Source organism: Dermacentor albipictus, chromosome 5 (genome assembly GCF_038994185.2).
Source record: "Dermacentor albipictus isolate Rhodes 1998 colony chromosome 5, USDA_Dalb.pri_finalv2, whole genome shotgun sequence".
In the NCBI taxonomy this organism is placed as follows: Eukaryota; Metazoa; Arthropoda; class Arachnida; order Ixodida; family Ixodidae; genus Dermacentor; species Dermacentor albipictus.
The window spans coordinates 67,982,842-68,003,230 of record NC_091825.1 but is presented as its reverse complement, the minus strand read 5'-3'; positions in this window follow the sequence as shown (position 1 = coordinate 68,003,230).

Sequence of the window (20,389 nt, the reverse complement as noted above, 5' to 3'; positions counted from 1 at the left end):
CGCCCCGTCACGCTTCAGGTCGGCGAGTGCAGTAGATCCGCAGAAAATTACATTTGCCAGAATTGATGTGTGTTGTGTTCCGTATATGCCTTTTGAACGTCGCTCTTGGAAATTACAAATAAAACTTCAGCGTACTAGAAGTTACAGGTTGCGTGTTATTATAAATAAACATAAGGAAGAACTCGGAAGCAATATTTTTCAACTTACTTGGGAGTAAGTATAGCGTAAGTGACGCGGTCATGTACAAAGGGTGGGGGAAGCTAGTTTTTTTTCTCGCAACTTGCCGGGATGTTCTCGTCTGAATGCCTGGATGTTTTGTTCAGTGCGAAGATAAAGGCGGTGGCTTTTTGTTCAAAGTCTCTAGAAGGTCGATAGCAATAGGAGCTAAAATCATTTCATGCTTAAAATGTTTGCAGAAATGGTCGAGAATGATTGCCATCGTAAGCAAATAGCCTGAAATAAAAATGAACAAATAAGCAGGCTGGCGAACGAATGATCGAGCGACGGAGCAAACACAGAAAGGAAAAAGCTAGTGAACGAATGAAGTAACAAAAGAGCAAGCGAATGGAAGAAAGAGCTAGCGAGCGATCAAGCGAATGAACAAAGAAAAAGTTAACCTGTGGAGTCCTACCTGGGGCGATCGAACACCTTGCTCCGATCGTCGGCTACACTCTAAAAACTAGGAAGGGTATCGCAGGAGTGAAGCGGCCGGTTCACTCTTCAAAGAGTCGTTTTACTCTCGCAAAATGTCGAGGAGAGTGAAATGCATTGTTCACTCTCTCACCAAGGAGAGAGTGAAATGTGCTTTTCACTCTCCCCTTCAGAGAGAGAGAGTAGTTCTACTCTTGCGGCAATAGAGAACAAAACGTAGCGTAATCTTCTGCTTCAACTGTAAGTGGCTGGCCCCGAACATGGCAATGTATCATTCATGCACGCTCGCTGAGCAAAGAACACATCGTTTTACTTCTAAGAGAACAGGCCGCCGCAGTTCAAAGGAATGCGTAGCGAGCGCTCTACTTTTTCACTCGGAGTTCTCCACCGCGCGCGCGCGCGCTCAAGATCGCGGAACAACACAGCACCGGAGAAAGGTGATCCGTACAGCGAGCACCGACGCAGGCCTGCAGCCAGGGGAGATCGTGTATCAGCGATCTCGCGTTGCCACGAAAACACGACAGTCGTTCGTCATGCCTTGGATATAACAACAAATCCTCCACGGTAAGTGAATTCTAACTTAGGTGCACATTCTCCGTATATGTCATGCTATCGCCAGGAAGTCGTCGCTGCGCTTAGCCGACGCGATTGACAAAGGACTAGGCATACGCGCTGTGTCTCTCGATGTCAATCGAAAAAGCCAGTCGTGGCGATAACTGCATGTGATTTTATCACTTTGCCGTTGTCCGTAAGAGCTTTAAAGATCGCAAACGCTGCCAGAACTATGGTATGTTCAATAAGACGCCAGGCGAGAGGACGCTTAAAATGGTTCGTTCACCAGGCCGTGATTTCGAGCCTATGCGGAGCGTGATTAGCGTGCATTTTGTGTGTTTGAAATTATTCAGTTTGGCAGTCTACTGTGTACGGAACGCTGTTGAACTAAGGAATCACATAACAGAAGGCGTCGTTTTGCTGGCAGCGTGCTTTTTTTATAAATAAACCGCGCGCTTGACGGTGTTTCGCGCAGGGGGAATCTGCGACCACTGAAGTTACGTGCAGCACCAGTGCTAGTTAGAAAAACTTTGCCGCAGACATTCAGCTGCATGCTGCAAGAGGTTAGTTAGGCGCGTTATCTTGAACTTTCTGAAAACGCATGAGGAATCCATGTTTTATGCTGAAAAAAGTATAAACCCCATATATAAGCGATCTTGAGCGCGGCAGCTACAAGCGACGCGATGGAGATGGCTGTCGCGTTCGCTCGTCGCCTACAAGTCGTACTCCGTGCGAGCGACGATATTGAGCGACGCCTCCCCGGTGTTGCCGGCATGAGGGCTGCAATCACGCGTGACGCGTGCTTTAGTAATTTACGTTGATGTATTTTACTATAAAAAGTAGCATAAAATATTTGCGGAGGTCTTGCCGTAGGTTCTTATTTTTGCACGTATAAAAATTGAATTATTCGCTCGTTCCGCGCGACAATCGGTAGTATTTGAGCGATGTACATACATCCAATTCCGGCTTCGCGCTATTGGCTAGTCGCTCATAGCACTTTCGGGCGACGAGCGACGATTTCTAGATTTCCAGAACCGAGCCATCTGTTCAAGCGACGGCCCGTTTTGTCGCTCGAAGCCGTCGCTCGTCGCCGTCGCGCACTAAATCGCTCTCACAGTGTTTATCCCTAAGACTGAACTGTTTTTGCTCATGTATTGAAATGGTGTGATTATAGGTAGGTCTGGTTTTGTCTCCTGTTGCGGTTTTCGTGCACGGTGCGAAACTGAAAGGATGCTTATGTCTACGAACTCGGTGAATTGTCGAGCAGCTAGTTATGCATCGGCATTGAATATAACGGCTGCTGTGTGGAATTACAATTGCAAGGGCGCTTTGCATACGCTTGTTGTTTTGAACATGCCTGTGCATTTGCTAATATGAGTTGGCGTGTCAGAGTTATGTCATATGAATAGCTAAATCAGCCTTCCTCTGGGGGTTACAAGTGTAATGTGTGTATTTTGCTATTGCATGGCAGATCAAAATGTGTTTATCGCTTGAATATTTTTAGTAGAGAAATAATATCAAAATAAAATGTTGCTTTGATTCCGTGTTACCAGTCTGTCGTACACAGAACAACAGGTTGGTGTAATAAACTAATAACTGCGGTTTAACTGCAACTTTTACATGCCTTCAAGAATCTAAAATGCTAAATTTCAAACTGCAGCAGTAGTCGGGTCTGTCAAAAATGAACTCCATTGCGCACCTCATACATGAAAATAAGTTCATGCCTTTTAGTAAGCTTAGATGCAGGCTGCAGTGAGCTTTTTTGTTAGTATTGAAATGTGGGTAAGCTTGCCATAATAAGCCTTGTTGCCCTTTTTTATAGGCACATCCATATATCCATTGAACTGAAGGACAATATTTTCATCCCTACTGAGCATCATGTTTGCAGCTATAATCCTCAAATTATGGCTTCAGCAGTGGCACAACCAGGGATGGTGTGGGGGGCACACGGGGCACGCGCTTAAGATGTGTCACAAGTGGTGTTTGCGATACACCAGACTCATGACAGACCTATGATGTCTGAGAATGACCAATATTCTATTCATTAGCAGGAGTATTCTAACATTCGTGCCAAACGAGGATGAACTGTCCGTTATTTCTTGTTTGTTTAAATCTAAAATTGAAGTTAATTTAGCAGTTGACTGTTGCAGTCATTTCGATGTTTTGCATGCATTTCACTAAGAAGACTAAGAGCTAAGACTTTCTTTTATTGCCATGGCCTTGACTGTCTTGTTGTTTTGCACCATGCCCTTGTGTTGACTTTTGCATACAATATTTTTCAGGCACCCGCTTTATATAACGCAAGAAAGCAGCTGCAAGGACACGAGGATGTGAAAGAGCCAGTGCAGAGGAGCCAATGCCAAAAAATCAAAACACATTGGCATACAATTTGGACAAGAAAACTAGTATGTGGGTATATTGGGTGTACCATTTGACCAAATGTGAACAAAATCAAGATACAGTATGTTACACCAAGATGAAAATTCTTACGTGCTCCAGGCAGTCATCTTAACATGGTATATTTATGTAATGTCTCCGATTGGAAAGTCAAATCAAGTATGCTCTCTGGAGACAAACACATAGCAGCAAGTGTCATTGAAAGGTTATAAATGTGTTTTAATAAAGCTGATTAGTTCTGAGAAGTGATTGCTTTTTGTCTTGCCTCTCAACAGATACATCCATATGATAAAAAAATAGTGGTACAATGAAATTGCATATTTGCTTAGTGACATGATACATACTTGCAATGAGCACGGTGCCTGTGTTTACTATAAAAAACAACAGCCCATGCTTGGTTAGGTTAGGCCCACTACAACATGCAGGCATGGGTGATTGGCACTTTTTTTTATTTCTGTGTCGTGAGGTTTATTTACGTGCGTATAGGTGCAATGGCACGCAGTATGGCTAGTACAAAAAAAAGGGGGGGGGGGCTCAGATATATGTAGCTCACTGTACACGACACAGGGCAAAGGAAATCCGTGTTCAGCAACTATGTTAAATGCCATGTATGTAAATTTTACAACGCTACTCATTCGAAGCGCGCACAGGTGCATATTGAAGAAAAGTTTTCCAGGGTACATAATTTAGTGCGTCATTTACACTAATTTTGCTCTAACCACAAGACATAATGATTTGAATATACTGCACGGAAAAACCTAGAGCGAATTAAATTGTGTGTCAGCTTCGTGTGTATACATAAAGTCATTCCTATGCATTAGGTTTTTCGCGTAATGCATTACCTGTTGACAACCTATCTTATCATGTGTACTCTGTTTACATTACAGTTGTTTATTAGTTTACTCATTTGTTTTGCAACTTATGAAATGCCGGTGTATATATATTTTCAACATTTGACATAACCCTGTATGTTTTGTAGGGACAACCCAGGACGTGCACTTCTCAGCACCCAGTCAACTGCCAGAAGCGACTCGAACACAGGCCACCAGTAAGTGGACATCAGTTGCAATTTCACATTATGAAGTTGGCTACTGCCTTGTACTGAGGCTTTTTTTTTAATGAGATGGTGGTGTCCTTCTAATGTACATTTTGACCACAAAGGTGCGATCATGTCTCACAGAGGCATATATGGTTGCTATTCTCTGCGAGGGACGTGTTCTCGTGTTCGTGAAGCATTTGTGTTTGGCAGTATTGTCGCCCAATGAGTCAGATATAAACACTAACTCGCCACTGCCGGCAAGTAGTTGCGAGAAACACAATATATTATGACGCTGTAAAGTTATTTCATTAATTCGAAGGAAAATTTTGCAGCGGGAAAAAAGGTTGCTATTCCAGGTAAACATGTCTTTTTCTCACAAGGTATTTAACCAATCTGTGGATGCGCGAAATTCGTGACTTATGAATAGATTTTAATTCATCCTTTAGTAATGCTTCTAAAAGAGACTAGAAATAGCATGTGACTACCTCTCCAATCAGCAGATCATACACTTACAATCATAAGTGGTAGTTCCATGCAGTCTCGCACTCTATATAACCTTTCCTTTTAGCACCATTGGAACTGGCGGCTGCGTTTTCAGAAGGAGGAGTGCACTTGGCACTGTATATGTATGTGTGAAGTCGGTTTTCTTTCTATGTGTTGGCTCACTGATACAAACAGTGCAAAAATCAGTTGTACCATGAGGCTGACGACGCCTTCTGCTGCTAGAAATGCGGCACTTCATATTTTATAGTACTGCATGACATTTAAATCAAAGCTAGCACATAAAATGATCAAAAAAACTAACCGCTGTTATAGCTATTTTCCTCAAAGAAAGCTTGTCCTTTACGGGCTGTGTTAATCTGAGCTCTCCACCGATGTTTCAGTAGTGAATCCCTTAGTGAGTGAGAGATTGGGGGCAATTCATTGTGTTAGTCTTTAAATGGTGTCCTAATTATGTGTATTTGTTCCAACAAAGTTGTCTAGATTACTTTATTGTGTAGTGTAAAGCTTATGAAACCATAAGCAACTAGTGAGTTACTAACATGCATATGCATTTGTCACTATACAGGTGGCACTCGGCTGTACCACTGCAGTGCTGTGGAAATTGCCAGCACCAGCAGCTTTGCAACAGCTGTTTCACAGCATGTCGGTATGTGCTAATTTATAGTTATGTTGGGATGGGTTAGTATTATGGACTACTGCTACTCTGTATTGTGACAGATCCATATGATAAGTGATGTAATGGGCACAGTGAAAACCTGTTAATGTTTTACTATGGTAAATAAAAAGGCTCTCCTTTTCGTCACTGGAGCAGGGGAGAAGAGCATGCAGGCACTCCTGAATGTACATATCTTTCAAAACATGAGAGAGACATATATATATATATATATATATATATATATATATATATATATATATATATATATATATATATATATATATATATATATATGTCTCTCTCATGTTTTGAAAGATATGTACATTCAGGAGTGCCTGCATGCTATATATATATATATATATATAATTAAACTAAAGGCACGGACATTCCATCTTTCATTTTGAATTGACTTGTACAGCGCAAAAATACAACACTGACCACAGAGAAGCCCACATGTTAACAGGTTTGATACACACAATAAGTCAACAGATTTGATACTTCAGGTGTGCTATTTTACGCCAGGGGAAGGGAAAGGGGACAAAACCAGAAAAAAGTGGAGTGGAAAAGAAAGGAATCGCGCCAAAAAGCATGAGAAACATCGTGCAGCCAGGATCGCCAGCAGGACATCTGAAAAGCACTCTGATAAAATTACATACAGGGCAACCTTACGTATTGTTTGTTTCAGTCAACTCAGATCACATGCAGCCATTACTGCAATCAAGTTGTTTCCTTATGTCATGAGGGAATGATGTGGGCCCAAAAAACTGTTTAGAGCTGAAGGATTATGTTCCATGCTAGCCTCATTACCTGCTTTTTATCATATTGTTATCAGCTGCTTATGTTAGGGACAAAAAGTAAGAGTACGAGGTCTTTCCTGATTTGCCATTCCACACAACATGTCTTTGTGAATATATGTACATGCAGATGATCCATAGATGAAAAATATTCAGTACAGTAGAATCTCATTACAAGATACACTTGGTTGTAAGAGACATATGAAAATGGTTTGGTTGGTTTTTCGATGTTTGCCACGTTAACAACACTGTACACAAGAGACACCTTTGTTACTAACGAGTTTTTAAGTATTCACTACTTCGAAGGGACACAACACAGACACATTCACTTCATGCACCTTATGTGCTCTGAAGGGCGTAAAGATCACGCAATCCTCACACAAGTCAATTGCGCATGTCTCTTTAGCATGGACTAGAAAAGGAAGGCAACGAGGACAGTGCAGGGCAGAAAGTGTCGACAGTTGAAGCTGACGAGCGTCTAAGTGCACCTCAAAGGCACTGCGAGCAACAAGGCTTGCAAAGTGAAGTGTTTAACTTCCAGAAGTTAGGAAGGAAGCTAACACAATCTACAGTCACTAAAAAGCTGTGAATGTCTTCTTTAAAGGGCCCCTAAGCCACCGAGGTTGAAATTTATTTGCGGTGTTGCAGTTGTACATGTTAAGGCAACGAACACGTAGCCATGAGAGTTTTTCGAAACGGTGCAGTAATAGTGGAGCTACGTGTTTGATTATCAAAAAGTAGTCCCCGCTCATTTTACTCTTTCATCTGGTACACGCCATCTGGATAGTATCGTCTTTTCCTCGCCTAGTACACCTCCAAATGTTACGGGACAGACCATCACCAACGAGCTCTGTTGCTGCCGCGCAGGCCCGTCGTCCTGCGAGGGGTGGCGCTAATGACCTCGCCAATACAATGGAACTGTATGGTGACTCTAGTTGAAGAGCCTCATAGGGAGACCCTTCTGTTGGCGTTTCTGTTCTTTGCCCCCATTGGCTGCCCACAATGGCATCGCGAGCAACGCGACGAGGAAGGAGTGTGTATTTGCTTGCAGGCCTTGCCGGCAGTCGTACACTTTCGTTCGACCAATCGACAGCACCGGAAACTGGTGAATCATCAGAGACAGCCTGGTGATGTCCGGACAAACTGGGGGGTGCAGGATAGGTCCAGAGAGGCGCACGGAGTCGTTTTCTTCATATTGTGGTGCTCCCACAGTGCATAGCACTGTGGCGTTTGGCATCGTCAATTGTGACGGCATTCTGATTTTGATGCGCGTGTTTACTTGAAATGTTCAAAAAATGTCGAGAAGTGGTTTAGGGGCCCTTTAAGGCACCCTGAGCAATTATTCCTTCAGATATATCTAAACATACTTTAGTGATGATGCATAATAAAGTGATCTAGTCTGGCTCCTCAGTGTTTTAAAATTTTTGGTATTGAGAGACATGTTTCCCGTGCCTCTTGAGTATCTCTTCTGAGGCTTAACTGTAATGTACACACACAATTGTGTAACTCCTCCTGCAAGTATTATTCATTAAGCCTGGTCACTGATGTGCAAAGCTTGTGGTTAAGTTTTGATGTCCGTACTTTTTAGAGCTATGTTTATTAATTCACGCTGTTATTGGTTCTTCGATGCAGGAGACAATGCCTACGAAATTATTGGCCCTGATGACGAGAGCCCTCAAGGGGCAAACGACATCTCTGTTGCAGAAGTGAGCCCGATACCACCTGAAGTTACCATGACAGGTGGCACGGCAGCAATAGATACAGAGACGGCCATGTCTACTGCAGCTGCAACAGTGTACGAGGCAAGCAGCAGTGTGTCAGCATCAGCAGCAGTGTCAGAAGGAACCGCACCAGGCCTGGTAGAGCAACATGTGTGCTATCACTGTGACTTTTTTGTAGTGCATACAACTCATTTGCTCAACATACGAAAGCTTTTCACCACGACTGTGAGCCATTGTTCTTGTGCAGCAAGTGCAAAGTGTGCAACAAGCATCACTTTAAGATATGAAAACATATTACAGTTGTTGCCTCCCCAGCCAGCCCACATAGCGACAACAATGTGGAACACATGGTGGGACACACCTCTTCTTCATTAGAAGATAGTAGAGACTGTCAGTGTTGTTGTTAGATTAACTGGTCTTTGTAGGCAACTAGAAGGACAACACAGGTTTCATAAGATTGTTGTTTATGTTGTTGTTGAAGAGGTAAAAAAGAAGTTTGATGCAGCTGAAGTGCCAACTGATATTGAGCAAATCGAGAACAAGCACCTGAAAAAGCAACACTATCGAAATTTGGGGATCTGTGTGCCGCCAACTCTGGTAAGGATGGCATAGGACAGAAGTGTGATGAAAATCACATAGACACTGCTGTTCCATCACTGGTCACAGTGAGCAGTGACTTGTAGGGCAAGAGAGTCAACTGAAATGAACATTATGGCATAGTGTCATGCTCCCATGTGACCACTTTCCATGTTATTTTGCATGATACAGCTCAACCTCCAGAAACGAGACTGCAACTTGTCTGTAAAAAGCTTTCACAAAAAATTACAACACTATTAACACAGCAGTATCTTCTTTTTTTGTGGGTTCGAGGTTCCCGGGTGTCCATTAATGCAAAAATTGCGGAAAAAAAGAACATGTGTCGTACTTGCAGCTTTTTAACACGTACGAGGGGGACAGAACTTTTCTAGTCATGCATCTTCATCATACTATCAAGTTTTTAAATGCCTTTTATAATTATTATTACCAGTTATATCTGAGTGCATTGTATGCATTTAGCAGGTGTAAAATCAGGTCAGTTGGATCAGATGCCTTATCTGCAAGGGAGCCCTATATTCAAGAAATTTGAATTAATATAGGTACGTTAGAGACGCAGTCTTTCAGCACTTTATTGCGTGTGGTTTACGCATTGCTCAATACTTTTGTGGATGGCAGTTTCAACCGGCACAGCACTGCGCTTTGTCACGGTCATGTATCTTCAAAGCGGTGTTTACCATTTGTGTTGATCTGTTTGTGTATTCATAGAGCAAGTTCTTAATTTATTTTTTTCCGCATTCTTGTGCTTGCACTAAGCTTGTATAAGGCAGGTACAAAATGGGCGTCACTATAACGAACTGTTCTGTTGAGCTTACACTTGCAAATAATAGTGTTCAGATGGCCGCCTTTCTATGCAGGTGCACCGATAGCTTTGTGTATGTTCTCATGTTTGTATAAAGCTTATATAAGCTAGTTACAAAATGTATGTCACTAAACATTGTGATATTCTTTAAAGAACTGCTTGGTTGGTTTTACACTTGTGAATTAGTATTGAGGCGGTGGTATTTCCATGTAGGCCCACTGCTAGCTTTCTGTGTGCTCATGTGTTCGTATTAAGCTTTTACAAGGGAGTTACAGCATGTACGTCACTACTAAGCGCTATGATATTTTTAAAGAACTGCTTTGTTGGTTTTACACCTGTGAGTAATAGTACTCGGGTGGCACTAGTCATGTGTAGGTACACAGGGACCATTTGTATACATTGTGCTCATGTAAAGCAGTTACAAAGTGTATGTCACTAATCACTGTGATATTTGTTGAAGAATTGCTGTGATGGTTTTACACTTGTGAATAATAGTGGTCAGGATACAGTACTTGCTATGTATAGTTGAATTTATACAGTGCCAAGACATGGGCTGTATACGTACCAAAAGAAATGTATGTCATTATATTGTTGTGATTATTACTGCTTGGATTTTATTAAACTCTAATAACATTTTTTCTTGTATCTATTGAGGTATGGCAATTTGTCATGCAACCAAACTGAGGACCTGAACTTGTGCATACAAATAAACAGCTAATTTAAGAGTATACTGCTCATATTCTGCGAAACCAGTTTAACAAATCTTGTACTACAGTGCTGAAAAAATGACAGAGCTTACAGGGATGTACAGAAAGAGTTCTGCACTGGCTGAAGGACTGCCCCACACTGGAGTTGGTAATGTTGCGTTTATTGGAGTAGAACAGTAAGTGAGCTTCTGTTAAAAATGTGACAGTCAATGCAGAAACATAAGGCAGACGAGCAGATGTGGCACATTTTTTTCAGGGCCCTCCATGCCTACTACTGCATTTCTAGTCTTCCTGTGCTCTTCGTATAAGCCCCTGTTCAGCCAAGGTTTTTACTCCATGACAGTTGTTCAACTGGGTTCGTAGCAGTATTGAAGAAAAAAATGCAATGGTTTTCAAGAACTTTCGAGGCCCCGACACAGTAACTTCAAGGACCTCGTGCGATTTTTTTAGTAGTTTGGACAGGCGATAACTTGTTCAACAACATCGTTAATTTTAATGCAAACAAAAGAATACAAAACAAATCGCAATTCACTGATTTCAAAAATTTGAAAGACTGCTAATTTGCCTTTCACCGCCCATCACTAAATGCACACAAGGAAGCATTTCAAGAAAGCGCTCAGTTTTTCTGCAATAGCACAATTAACTACTTGGACCTGCAACATTTGCAGTTTTTGAATACTGTTTGGTTTGACAGTGTATGGGATGTCATCTGTTGCCTCAGCTTTTCACCACCAAATAAGCAATAGTCATTTGTAATTTCCTTTTATTGTGTCTGTAGCTCTCAATTTACTCATCACGGCTTTTCTTTGAATGCCTCAACTGTTGAGCTTCCTGCTTCTGCTCCTCCAAGTACATTTGTCGCCGGTTCCATGTGCCTAAAACTGGTATCTGCAGCTCTTTTGTAATTTCAACTTTAAGGATGTCGCTTTCCTTCTATTACCTCCACAGACAATTCTCTGTGACATGCGAAGAGTGTCACAGAAGGGAAAAAATAACACTTGGCAATGTCTGCTATGTCTAGCCAAGTGTACAAATTTAAGGACTTTCCAGTACTTCTAAAAATTCCAGGGTTTTCAATGCCTTGAAAATGGCATTTTAGAAATAAAGGGTTTTCAAGGATCGCTACAAACGCTGGTTTCTAGCACCTAAATAATTTTACAAGCTTATTTTGGCATGGAGTTCGGAAATTCATGCTTTTTAGCTAACGCTGCACAATCTCTGTACATTGAAGCCACGAGAGCGCAACCATTTTGGAGTAAAGAAAAATACTGAAAGCTTTTAATACCACTCTTTCTATGGAGCTTCGTATTGCCTAGTTAGGTTTACGAATGTGCCTGGTTTTGGTGGGCGTTTCTTCGACATTTTCTGTGATAAGTAGATGACTAACCCCCGTATTCAGAAATGTATATTAATACAAAGCTCATGCTTGACTTTATATAAACGACGCCTGGTGCGAACGTCCCCCAGACGCTCACTGCCTTTCTTTTGGTGCGTTCACGACTTGCGTCATTTAGATCAAGTCAAGCATGGGCTTCAAGTTATGATGCATTTCTGAATATGGGGGTAAGCGTGCGCAATTCCAGGCAGCGCATTGTGCCATTGACACTGAGAGGAAACGGGGAAACCAAAGTTAACGCCCTATACTCCTAAACTTTCGCCTACCTGTGGTGTGCGTGTATCGTGGAAGAAAAAACAGCGCAAACACCAGGACGAAAAAAAGCATCAACCACACCAGCGCTTCGTGGTGTTCATGTTTTTGCGTCGTCCTTGTGTTGCGCTGTTTCTTCTAAAATGCTCAACCAACTAGCCGGCAAGTCTATCCTGTGCATATATATTGAACACACGTATGAATGTAGATGGTCTTCGAAGCTTTTAGAACGAGCACTGCCACAGGATACGAGCAGTGCACGCGTAACAAGTGGACACATTAGTCATTTAAACATGCGTGCCAATGCATGTGACGCGGCTATCGGCATAAGCAGTCTCCACATGCTGGAATACATGCTCTTCAAAACGCTAACGATCCGCTGCTAATGCAGGACAACAGCTCACAGCGGACTGAACCAAACTCTAAACTAATTCACTTGAACGCCTGCACGGCAGCGTGAGGCACGTCGAAATGCCTGGTACTGGCCGTCGCAGTTGACCACATACGAATGGAACTGGCGGAAAAAATAAACAGAAATGCTCACCAGTATACGCGCCACTTATATTCACATACGTGGATGGTTGGCACGATACTTTGTATCCGCGTATTTTCGGAGAACATATTATGCATGAACTGGAAAAGCACTCGATCGTGAGCTGAACGGTACATTTGTTATTTTCCTGGGGTGACGACAAGCCGTGAATAGTTCTCACGTCGTCGTCTACGTTGTATTCCTCCGTTAGTCGTAGCAAGGAATGGAAATGATGCAAACGCAAACGTATTCCAGTACACAACAGCACAGCACACTGCAGGGAAACTCCACCCACTGCAGCAGATTCCTCAAATACATTTGTTGTGTATATAAGATCTAAAACAAGACGACTGAGCGTGGTGGCTCTGTGGTGTAATGGTTAGGATGTGTGCTTTGAATTGTATAGATGCGAGTGTACGCGGGTTCGAATCCACGTGATGTATAGAGGAATATGGTTCTCCAGGTAAGAGTGTGATTCCCTCGACTAACTGTGTTCTAATTAGACTATGTGTCTCCTGATTGTGAAATATGCGAAGATATTTGCGTATAGAATGTGCATTGGCTTTTTTTTCTCCGCAGTGGCGTTCGGGAGACGCATAGGCCGATTCCGAGCAGTCACGACTCATGGTAGGCAGCAAATAGCCAGGAAAAATGACTTTAAAATCCTGCGTAACATTGCTCACGCCTATTCTGAAGGCCGCTTGGAATTGGGCCACTGAGTCTGAGGAGCCGCCTAGGGAACGGTGTATCAGCGACCCTAATTTGATCTGATTTCCTGCCTGCATGCGTGGCCAGGACTTCGCTAAGAGGGTATTGGGAAGAGTACTAGCACTCTGTTTGGGGGAGTAGAAGTACTCGGTCTGGTGGAGTGCCATTACCCCTACGGTGAGAGTATTACCACTCTGCGGAAGAGTACTAGCACTCCCTGTGGAAAGAGTATTATCACTCTGCAGAAGAGTACTAGCAATCCCTTGCGGTGGAGTAACAAAACTCTGTCAACAGGAGTTGACCTACTCTCTCTCAAAGAGGTTCGATCTACTCTCGAAAAGAGAGTGAAATATGGGACAAGCCGCTACTCCCTCAAAGGGAGTGCCCGGCACTCTCTTAGTTTTTAGAGTGTATCCACCACCGACCAAGCACGGACACTGGTGAGAGTGGCAAGAAAGTTATTCACTTTAAGTACACATCGCTCATTACAGCAGGAGCTCATAACTCTAATGGTTTCGGTCCGCGAACTCCAGAAAATATAGCTAGGTAAAAATAGCTAGGAGTTTATTTGGAGAGCAGAAACGATTGCATCTGTGCTACTCCACATCACTTATGTTTAGGCTAAGGCCTTTTCACGCCAGAGCGTTAAGGAGCTCGTGCCGCTGAAAATCCTGCGTCGGCAACCCGCGGCCAACGGCGCTTCAACAACAGGTTTTAGAATCCCACATACCTAGGCCTTCCATAAGACGCAAGGAATTGACCAACCTAATTGAATTTTTCAAGCTATAATACGTGGAAGAATCGTAAACTACGACTTAAACACAACCTACAGGTATGATAGCTCTCGTATTGTAATTTGAATATAAGAGAAAACATAATTCTGTTACCCGAAAACTCAAACAAGCCCTTTTTTCAGCGTTTTTACAATTCATAGACCGAAAACGGCATCCGCCATTTCCGCACGCCGGCGCGTAAATAACATCTCGGGAGTCCACGGAGTGCAGCGCCCGCTTCCTTGAAACATTTCGAGATAGTGGTCGCCTCCACCACTTCGCGGCCCATGCAAGAGTCCGCATTTCTATTGGAAAGTCCGCCTTCATGCTTAGCGTTGGCGGCGAGCGTTTCCCGAAAAACATTGCGATTGCATACGCTCCAGTTGCAGCGAAGCGTGAGAAGCAGTCAGGCAGCGTTGAATGCCATCTCGTTCCACTATTAAAAGCGAAGCTTACGTGCTGTCCGTTTTTTTTATGCGAAGCATATTACGAGAGCTCAACCCAGCTCCTCAGGCGCGGCGGTGTCGCCTTCAATACCACGTGACACCGTGACGTCACGACAGAGGAGAAACGGGGCTCCAACACGCGCCGTCGCGGCGGTATATAAGCAGCTGCGCTTGCCTCTGCTAGACACTCACGAGGTGAAATGCCCTCTGGAGACAGAGCTGCTCGTTGGAATGAGAAGCGAAGGTTGGGGCGTGCTACAGAGACTGTTTCTAGGTGGCTTTGGCTCAACTCTTGCAAGATGGGCTGGGTGGGAATCGAACCAGGGTCTCCGGAGTGTGAGACGGAGACGCTACCACTGAGCCACGAGTACGGTGCTTCAAAGCGGTACAAAAGCGCCCCTAGTGAATGCGGTGTTGCCTTAGAAACGAGCTGTTTCTAAGGCTCAGGCGTGCGTCGCTTGCTCAGGCGCACATTTCGTTGCCGCGCCGAACGCTGCGTTGCTCGACGCTCACCGCGTCCAATGCGGGGCGCGTAATCGCTGCGCCGTAGCCCATTGTCTTACACCCCTTGGCGGGTCGACGGGAACGCTGTCGCGTTCCACTCTTGAAGGCGAAGCAGAGTAACGCATGAGTTGTTTCTTCGTCTAGCCGAACCAAATATAGCCAAGCAACAGCAGTTCACCAGGCTAAACACTGGTTCAACAACTAAAATAAAGGCTAGTATGCTTCGCATCCTGGGCTTAACCTTAACTAAGCCACAGCCATTTTTTTATAGCAATTATATGGACACTAGAAATCAAACTCTGCCGTTGGCATCGCAGTGGGGTTCCATATTAGGCCCAAGTGCTATAAGGAGACACTCCGTTGGCTTCAAGCTGTGCTTGCGATGAAAAGCATGCGAGGGTTAGCTGCTTAAAGCGTGCCGCCCTCCAAGGCGCTTAGTCTATGAGGTCACGTGATGAAGTTCGTGTTTGCGCGTTGGGGAGGGGAGCTGAGCGCGAGATAACGTGATCAGAAACGAGCTACGAGAAAGAGGAGGCTAACCCGTGCGTGGCTGTGAATGGCTCTTCCTCCACGTGCTTCCTTTCTTCGAGCGAACCTCCGGAGGCAGTAAACGCGGCTTGATCCGGAATGGCTGGTCCCTTGATGTGTGTTGTCGTCGTCGTCGTGTATTGTCGCAGGTCGCGTAATATCAGATCGCGGAGAGCCATGGAAGCGAGAAGTCGCACGAGGTGTTCACGGCTTGAGGCCTACACTTTCCGTCATGCCAGCATTGTGACAGCAAGTGGCCGCCGTCGTCGATTGACATCTGTTCATTAGGTAGGAGGCGAAATAACGTAAAATTAAGGGGTAGCCAGGAGGTGAGGACGCCCTTGAACCAGTCGTAAACGTGGCATCTTCTTTGCGCGTCCCGCTTTCCGACTGTGACATTAACGTTAAACACCGCGGCCGATAACACGGTTTTGCGCCTCCAGCTGTAGTGATGAAGTTCACATCGACATCACTTTATGGCATGATGGGACGACAAGCTCTCGAAGGCTGCTAAAAGGCAGCGGCTTAAGGTAACTATGCTAAGATTTCAGAATAAACATTCTGTGTTCACAAACGAGCACTTGTGTCCTGAAAACAAAATATTGTTGCAGAAGCGCTCTACCATAAACACGAGAAAGCTGGAAATATCGTATCAGGGTCGGACGAAAATACGTTGGCGAAAAAAAATATCTGAGCTGTCGAGCAGTTCACCTGGCATGGAAAAAAGACTTGGTGAAAATAGTTGAAGCATTTTTTTAACGTTGAGTATAGTCCCTAATCATGGGGCCTTATATCAGACCTCAGGTGGACAATATTTGTAGCCGTAAGGAGACATCACTTCTGCACTATAACATTTGTAGCTATAAGAAAAATTTAGGAATGATTTTTCCATTCAAATATCATCATATACATTCATTCATTATTAATTGAAGAACAGAGATGTAGCTGCGAAAAAATGAAACCGTCACCATTCCAGGCTTTTGCATTGTATCAAACGCGCGCGAATTGCGTTCCCGCGGGGAAGGAGATGCATTGTTTGTAAAAGACATTACCTGATTTTCTAGTGTTCCAGAAATCACGTTTAGTTTCAACGACATTCGATCACTATTTAGCGGACTAGACTGTGACGTCATAACAGGCGTAGTCTACCGCAATCCAAGTGGTAGTCTGGTTGCATTTCTCAATAAGCAAGAATCTACAATATTAATTTTGTCAAGAAACCAAAATTAGTTAGCAGTTATCGTAGGTGGCCTATAAACACACAAAACAATAGCACCTTGCACTATTGGGCTCAAGAACAAGCGGAGTCGCCGCCTGGCGTAGACTGTCCGAACCACGATAGTGGGGATGCCATGTATGTGCGTGCAAGGAGCAGATATCCTTTAAATTCTGTTTGCTCTATGGATCTATCTGTCACAGTCATAAATGAGGTTATGCATGTTTTCACGATCTGCACTCATTTGGCTTTGCTTTGCAATTAAATTAAACGCTGCAAGAGCTACGTGCAGTGATTTCCTCTTCAAGACACTCAACTGGGCCTGGGCCTGCTGGCATTGCCTATTTTCCCTTGCGCCATCTTTGCTCTGGAGCGACTGAAGAGCTTCTGGCTTTAAAAAAATCTCTTTTGGCCCTCGCGAACTGTGCCTAAACACTGGTAGACAAGCAAGATCATTGAATTCTTGAAACAAGGCAAGACACCCCATGCTATGCTTTCCAACAGATCCGTGGCGCTTGCCAGTTGCATAGGAAGCACTATGCAACTGGCAAGCGAGTCTGGCAAGCAAGCAGAGTCTCGACGTTGGCAAAGCCAACGCCGAGACTCAATCCCGGGAAGGATGATGAATTCGAAAATGCCGCTTGTTGGGCTCAAGCATTTTGCGTTAACCTACATTGCTTGCATGTATGGATACACAGAAAATGTCTTAGAGATGTTTCTGGAACACAGACTCCTTCCGTGGCAATTTACATGGTACCTGGGATGCGGATGGCGCAACGTTCAAGGCAGGACTCAGAACATTGTCTACAGCAGCTTAGTTGACTGGAGTTAGAGAAGCAGTCCGCTGCATACTGCAACAAAGCCTCGAGAAATAGACAGTGCTCTGTGACTCAAAACCAGCACTGCAACTCATCAGTAATTATACGAATCACAGAACCGCATACAGTCCTCTGGTTTATATATTGTCTCTACTTGCTGAGGCATCTCAATCCGGGCATGCCATCGTGCTGCAGTGGATTCCTAGCAGTTGTGGAATAGCTGTAAATGAACAGGCTGACGCACAACAAAAATGGCTCATCTTGAGGGGAAGAATATAAAACTTAATTTATCCCGGTATAACATCAATGCCTTGTCCCATAATTCCATCAAAACCTCTATGGTGCGAGAATGGGATAGCCGCAAACATCGGCAAGAGTGCCTTCATAGACTTCCCGTTGGTTTGTCATTCCCGCTGCCACTTCGGTTACGGAGTGGCCATGAAACATTCATCCGTCGATTACGACTCGGTGTGGCGTACGCTCACCGACACCTTTATAAGGCTGGACAAGAAATAGACCTTGACGGTAGCGTCTGTCACACTCTCGAGAAAATAGCTCACGTACTTTGCATGTACCCTCAATATGCGGCCGAGCGAAGGACACTAAGGTCTAGTGTTGAGTGCCTGGCCTCCCCCCCCCCCTTTTCGAAAGATTTTAGGCGCGTGGAGAAGAGCTAACCATGCCCAATGCACTATCAAGTCACTCTTGAATTTTCTACTTCATACTGGCTTCGATAATCGCCACCTGTGAGACGTGAATACAGTGCGAAATGTGCCTGGGCGATAACGTTTGTGTGGAAAATATTACTCCGACGTGTGTTGTACCTACATCGTGCATCAGCGTATTGGACAACGTGCATATAGTAGCTCATCGTACCATAACATAATCACTTGATATCTACCTTTCTCATTGTCTCGCAATTCCCGTTACTCCAGTGAAGTGTAGCAGGCTACAGACACGCTCTCCAGTCCAATCTCTCATCCTTTCTCTTCATTAAATCTACTCCCCTTCCTCCTCCCTGCTACAAGGAGGCCGAGCTGGCCATGAAGGCGGCGCTGATCACAGCGACAGTAAGCCTTATTTTCGACGATACCGACGCCGCTCTCTGTGCGGTCACAACGGTGCAACTTTGCCCCATGAGAAGCCACATCGAAATGCTTGAGGAGAAGCTTCAGTTTCGAGGACATATATAAAGAATATACTATTCAGGTCGCTTAAAGAGATAGACAGGTTAGACTAAAGTAAAAAGATTAAACTTGCTATTGGGATGAAAGACCGAGTGTAAACAGTGAAAACGTGTCACATATCTCGGGAAGCAGAATGACCCTCCTATTAGCGTTGTGCCTTGCAGCGTTTAAAAAGATACAAGCGGTAAAAGATTGTAAGACCTTAGCTGCAAGCCATGACCGCATTGAAGAAGGTAAAAGAAAGAACGGCATACGGACAGACATATTCATTAACACGGAAGTACCTACTAAAGACAAAATTATTGTATGTAAATTCGGCAGTAAATTAGTTAGTGGTGTGGATGACGGAACCTAAGACAGCTATCAACTGATGTCATGACCTTGGAGTTTAGAGAGAGAGAGAGAGATAAAACTTTATTGTGTCCTTGATGGGGTTAAGGGGTGGCGGGGGTCGGGAGACTAACCCCCAATCCACCCCTTCCTCAGACGGCGGCCAGTTCTTCCTTTCTGGCGGCGTCTTCGGCCATCCGGACGGCCCAGAGCTGCTCCTCTGGGTCTAAGCTGAGCAGCAATGTCTCCCACTGCTCGGCCGTACTAATGATGCGTGTGTTAGTGCGGGAGGTGTTGGTGGGTGAGGCTTTGGGGCATTGCCAAATAATATGATTGAGGTCGGCGCGGGCTTTGCACGCTTTGCAGAGTGGTGAGTATGCGTCGGGGTACATGCGGTTGTAAAGCACGGGGTTCGGAAAAGTTCGTGTCTGAAGGAGTCGCCAAGTGGTGGATTGAGACTTAGTCAGTGATTTGTGTGCTGGGGGGTAGCGTAACCGCTCTCTGCGGTAGTGCAGTAGAATTTCTCCGAACGTGACCATTCGGTCCCGCGCGTGACCGCGATGCAGAACAGAGGGCTGGTCGGGATCCGAAGACGCAGGAGAAGGATGATGCGCCCGGTGTGCGAGAGCTCGGGCGGCATCGTGTGCGGCTTCGTTTCCAGCCAGACCCGAGTGACCAGGGGCCCAGATGATCTGCACGCGGCGTTGCCTTGAGGGAGGAGTCCCAGAGAGAATCCTCTGCGCTTGGGGTGCTATTAGTCCTCTTGCGTAGTTACGAATGGCCGTTTTTGAGTCGCTGATGATGCAGTGTGCATTGGTAGCCGCGTAGGCCAAAGCGATGGCCGTTTCTTCTCCTACTTCGGGTTGCGTGGCGAATATTGATGCGGCCGCGGAGAGGTGGTACTGCGAACCCGCGACTGCGACGACCGCCATGGCGTTTTGGTTGGGGTAGTCTGCTGCGTCTACGTAGGTTACGTCAGCGGCTTGGTCGTAGCGCTTTTGTAGTTGTTTAGCTCTTTCTGCACGTCGCTCCGGATTGTGTTCAGGGTGCATATTGCTAGGTATGGGCGGGATAACTAGCTGATCACGAATGTTTGGAGGGATGGGTACTTTTGGTCCATATTGGGTGGTGTAGGTTATGCCTAGGGTGCCTAGAATGTGCCTGCCCGTGGTGGAATGGGCAAGTCGTTCGTATTGGCTAATACGGTGCGCTTCAATAAGCTCGTCTATGGTGTTATGAATGCCTAGGGCGTCCAGTTTCTCGTTAGAGGTGGTGATGGGAAG